General features: G+C 39.7%; 1 pseudogene; it reads right to left on the reverse strand.

Annotated features, from left to right (window-relative positions):
- Positions 1–249: 249 nt before the first annotated feature.
- Positions 250–2,341, reverse strand: LOC117194846 (annotated as a pseudogene).
- Between the last annotated feature and the right edge of the window lie 3,405 nt (positions 2,342–5,746).

Consider the following 5,746-nt stretch of genomic DNA (forward strand, 5'->3'; position numbering starts at 1 on the left):
TCAAAACATAGACATTTTTTTATTGTTGGCGATTCAAAATTAGAACTCATTAAAATATAATTTAAATTAAATAAAATAGTTTTTGTGCCCCTTCGTCAGTTTTTCAATCATAATAAAAAGGGTATACAAATTTATTTCACTTTATTTCATGTTACAACTTCATAAGCACCCACCATCTATTTGCAGTAAGATACATTATTTAACCTAATGCCAAAAAAAATATAGAAGGACAACTACAGTCGAAGAAAGCTATGTCTTTATAGTGGACATGAAAACTCTTTTTAATACATTCGTAGGCAACCAGTATAAAAGATTAAAAAGCACAAATGACATCGGAAAACGCAATGCGTGCGAAGCGGTCGATTAGCGAAACGCTGTTTACATAGCTTACGTTGTGACCTTGTTCAGTCTTTTCTGCAGCTGCGTCACGCTCACGCTGTTTTCGGAACTTGTCGTCACTCTTGAGGCAGAGCATATCTGTCGCATACGCGAAATGACGGGGGGTTCCGTTTGCGTGGTTCGTTCCATGGTGGCTCCACGCGAGGAGGCCTTGGGAAAGATGTATTCATTAACAGAATGCAGCAGCAGAACGGTATTAAATAATTAAGATAATTGTGAGAATCTGTGACTTACGTTAAGATAGGGCATGTGACGCATTCGTTTACGAAAGCAGTGTCATCTAGTGCTGTTGGTAATGATTCTGCAGATTCGAATTCAAGAGTGTCATTTTCCGAACAAACGCAAATATCATTCTGTGAGTTCATTTGCTCACTGGCCTCATCGCTACCATTATCTTCTATATCCTCGTCACTAACTTTTTTGTTGGCTTCAATACCATGTGCTATGTTAGTTTTCCTGATATTTCCCAAGAGCTCTTCCAGACGTGGTATTTCACCACTGCCAAGTTTAGTAAAATAATGAACACCTGCGAATTCTAGCAAAGTGGCTATGCAATAGAGAAAACTCATCAGAAGGAACCAGTCCAGGGCAGTTGCATATTTGACTTTTGGCAAGTCAGTCCGTGAGTCCAAACTAATGGTTGATAGTGTTAGAACTGCTGTTACACAGAGACCGACACGGTCGCTAGTGGCCTCACGATGTATCCAAAATGATACCCAAGACAATACCACGATCAAAATGCAGGGCACATAAACCTTTAATGTATTTATTGTTATATATATAGTATGTATAAACGTTAAAATACTAACTTGGATTAGAAAGTATCCGGTATGACGTTTGAGGTTGAATGCTACTTGTAAAACTGAAAAGTCACCCTCTCGTCGTGTTGACGTGAAATTGCGGTGCATCATGCTAATGAGATCAAATTGGTTAAGAGTCATTCCGGGGACAAATGACACGGCATCATCTTGATTTTTCCATTCGTAAACTAGCTGTTGGTTTGTATAGCCATCTGAAATATTACAATTCTGGATAGGGAATTAAATAATATAAATGGAACTGGAAAAATATACTAACAGCTACCAATTATAAGGGGACACGACTGTCTATCCATCGGAAAATTTTTCAGCTCCATGGGACATGTGGCTTTAATGGTTAATCTAAAAGAAACAGTGTGGAAACATGGACATGAGGGATTATTATACTCGCTTGAAACGTAACTTACCTCATCGAATAGAGGATTCCGCCGTCTTGACCAAGTCGAAGTAATTTGTTTGGCACAGTAATTGTGTGTATATGAGAATGCTTTCCATTATAAAAGTAAGTGTCTGGTCGCCAGATTTTGTCTAGCATCTTAATGCTCAAGGATAAACTTTTAATTGGCCCCTCAAAACTCAACCGCTTATCTCGCCAATACTGCCTAAAATAGCAATCCATTGAATATTCCATGTCCCGCTCTGACACCGGACCCATACTACGTATAAGTATATTGGTTTGCACCACCGTAGGTATCCCCTTTCCATGTGTAGGAAGTTGTGACTGTTCATAGCGTTTGAGAAGGTTTTCCAAAATGTTAGAGATATTGCGGCTTAGAATATCTGTAGACACCAAGCGCGCCATTCTATTTCGATTTGAAGATTGTGATTTGTTTTTTCCGTTCTCTTGAGGTAGACTTCGATGTTTACTAACTGTTACCGTAGCTGGTGGAGTCTGTTTTACACGAAAAGACTCGTAAATTCTGCTGGCCTTTAACTCGGTCGTTATGATTGGCGTTTTTCCTAGTACCTCAGATTTTATTATTGGAACTATAGAAAGCCCATTCGATTCCTTTTGAATTGGTATACTATGGCTACAGTGCCATTCAAGTATACTTATGTATATTGAGAATCTGTGAAAATATTGTATTATACCAAAAAACATGTATATGTACTCAGATTCTACAGCTCAAGTTCATTCGCAAAACCTACTACGTATACATACAAGTTCTTATCGTTTAATCTTCTATGAAAATACCTCAAGACCTCATCGGTTCTCTTTTACATGATCTTATTCAAAAAAAAATAAAAAAACAGAGAACTAAAATAAAATAAAAACCTCCTCAAAAATATTTACCTCAAAATGTATAATATATTGATAAACTTCTCCGAAATGGCTCTACCGATTTTCGTGAAATTTTGTGTTCTTATCGGTTAGGTGTGCGCATCGGCCAACGTCCAGTTTTTATCCCGATCAGACCACTCTTCGGGTACCTATGTATGTCCTTTTTTTGGGATGCCTTTGTTGCTAAACTCCTCCGAAATGGCTCTACCGTGAAATTCGTGAATTTTTTTTTGCTTATCGCGCCAATCTGAGCCAATAGCAATTAATGTAAATAGCCATCCAGTTTATTTGTGTTGGCTAAAGACGGACTAACCAAGAATATGGTACACTCTATTGCGCTGAGAGATTAATATGTATTGTTAAGTAATCTTATAATTGAATAGTAAATCCCCCTATACTTATAGTAGATAATTATTATTACCGAACTAAAAAAATGTTTCCTAGTAGAAAAACAACGTTTGCCGGGTCAGCTAGTGCATGTATAGATTCTAAAAATTGTTGTTAGTAGTGCCTTAAATATAAGTAAATCTTGTATCAAATATTTCTTTCACAGCAAAGCTGGCTTTTTTCTAAGCCAATTCTCAAATTAGAAATCACAATCAGAGAAAGTGCATTGCTGATAAAGAACTGCCTCTTTACGGTAAGGTAAATCGGCTCGATGGTCGTCACAATTTTATGGTACCCGATACTCAAATGAGTATTGGGGCATATTAGATTTGTGGTAAAAGTGGATGCGTGGAACGTCTAGAAGGAAGCGTTCCGACCCCATAAAGTATATATATTCTTGATCAGCATCATTAGCCGAGTTGATTGAGCCTTGTCTGTCTGTTCGTCCCTATGAGCGACTAGTGCTCTGAGACTATGAGAGCTAGAGCAACGATATTTTGTATCCAGATTTCTGTGATATGTCACTGTTGCAAGGGTAAAACGCAGAATCGTACAAGATGACTATATCGTCCAGGCGTCATAATCTGAGCCGGAGCGTATCATTATTATAGCCAGAATGAAGAAAAGAATTTCATTCTATCTCGCTCTATCTCTCTCTAACACACACGTTTCATGGCCGGCTTTGCCTATTGCTAAAAGTGAGCACCTAGATCTTGTAACGTGCTATGGCTGCAAGCTGTTATGTCGGCTCTAGCTCGTCGGTATTGAGGGGTGATGGTCTTGCTTGAACCGTTCGATAACCGCTGCTGCAACGTCAGGTATAAGAAATTAAATACTAAGATTTTTTAAGCGTGCGGTCGACAAGAAAACGCTAAAATACTGAATCGGTAGATACAAGAATCCCTAATAGTTGGGATCACAGATGTCCTTGTGTCCCTCTTGAGCCTTCCTACCAATGACCACTTCCTTGGGATCTTTTCAGGGTCTCCCAGTGGCCCCATTTTCATTCGGCTTAGCGGGCACTATCGTGAGCTCAGTTAGAGATATCCTATTCCTTTATCAAAGACATTCTAATCAAAATAACGGTATAAATGGCATGGTTCCTTACATCCTATATATTCAAAATCGTTCTTAATTTTTTTTTTCAGGCTTCATGTGTTAAACGTTTTCCTATTTGGGGTATATCGAGGCTTACATATTAAAACTTAAATCGATGGAATTTTATATATAATTATATATATATATATATAAATGGTAGACCAAGGCAGCTGTGAACTAGAATGTTTATATAAAAATAGTTTTGTTTCTCTTAGGACTACAGAATTCTTTTTTTCAAAATTCATTCGGCTACATTTTACCAACGAGTTAATCTACTGAGCTTTAAATTTTCTTAATTCTATTAAATTTATGGCAAATGCATGGCTTTAAGGCCGATAAACATGATCGTGTAACAACAAAATGTGAAACTCGTAAAGGAGATTTTAACGGCTTCTGCCGAAACAATATTCACAGTGGATGTCAATGGGTTTTTCTTTCCTATCCCAAGAAGCTAGATGTGGCGTCTGTCTCGAAAGAATCGGAAACTCACATCAGGGTTATTCCCAGAAGGGGTGCTCTTTACAAACGTGTTTAACATTAGTTTTCCATCCTTTTCTTTTTCCACTATCAAACATTAACTCGGTTGTGCAAGACTTCCGGTTACCTCGCGTCACGATTACACTAAGCTGGCCAACTCTGGCACGACAACACTCTTGGCTACACTTCGTTCTTATCGAGAATCCACTGTCCACTAACCAGAGGCATATACCTCTGGAACCCTACCCATGCCTCTTATGTTGTGATCTGTCAAATCCCTTCTGATCACCTCTGTTAGTAACAAAACGTACCACTAACCGGCTTGATTATAGCTCCCAACTGGTCACAACAGAATTTACCATCGAATAAGGAAAAATAAGCATTTCTGGTCGCTTCAGGCGCCATTACAATCTCAGAGACTATAAGAGCTAGAGCAATCAAATTTTTATCCACACTCCTGTGATATCGAACCTGCACAAGTTTGTTTCAATTTACAACTCAACCCGCAAATGTCCAGACTTTTCTTGTAAGGTCTTAATATTTGCGTCCTTCGAGACTCTCCGCTGTTTCCCCCCTGTTGTAAGAGCACGGAGTTAAACAAGCTCCTTTGAGACTGAACAAGTGTCTAGTTCACTGACAGCTAAAGGTAGCAAAATAAAAAATTCTGATTGCCCTCCTGTAGGAAAAAACAGAGTATAAAATAAATTAATTAAACGTAAGTTTCAATTAATAATTTGGAAAAATACGAGCTGTGCAAGCTGTATTTTTAATAGATAACTATATCTGTTGTAACGAACCGTTCTGTTCCGTCTGATGCAGCTGGGCTGGCTCAGCGGTCGGTAGGCTCCACGACAAGTAAGAAGGCACGGGTTGGGTTTTGTATTGATAGGACAATTGCGGTTTATTGGTATCTTAGATTTATCTTACGCTATTCTGACTCCGGTGCTGCTCTACTGTTGGTTCTCCTCTGCGTTTCTGGTGAGCGTGACCCACTTTGGACCCCCAAGGCGTCTCCAAGCGTGGCACGCCGGCTGTAACGACTGGGGCCAGCGATTCTTGGCACGAAGCCCAAATCCGCCTCTCAGTCGGCGCCTGACCCGTTCGCTCTCACTCGACTCACTTGGCATTGCGGTCCGAGGGTGTCTCGCTCCCTGTGGGATGCACTCCAAGCGTGGCACCGTTGGTTCAAGGGATCGTGTGTAGGAAAACCCCGGTTTTCCACGTCCCATGTTTGGGACGTTTCAAAAACCCCGCGCGATCGGCGCGCGCGCGCTTTATTCTCGAA

This window comes from Drosophila miranda (assembly GCF_003369915.1).
Source record: "Drosophila miranda strain MSH22 chromosome Y unlocalized genomic scaffold, D.miranda_PacBio2.1 Contig_Y3_pilon, whole genome shotgun sequence".
Taxonomy (NCBI): Eukaryota; Metazoa; Arthropoda; class Insecta; order Diptera; family Drosophilidae; genus Drosophila; species Drosophila miranda.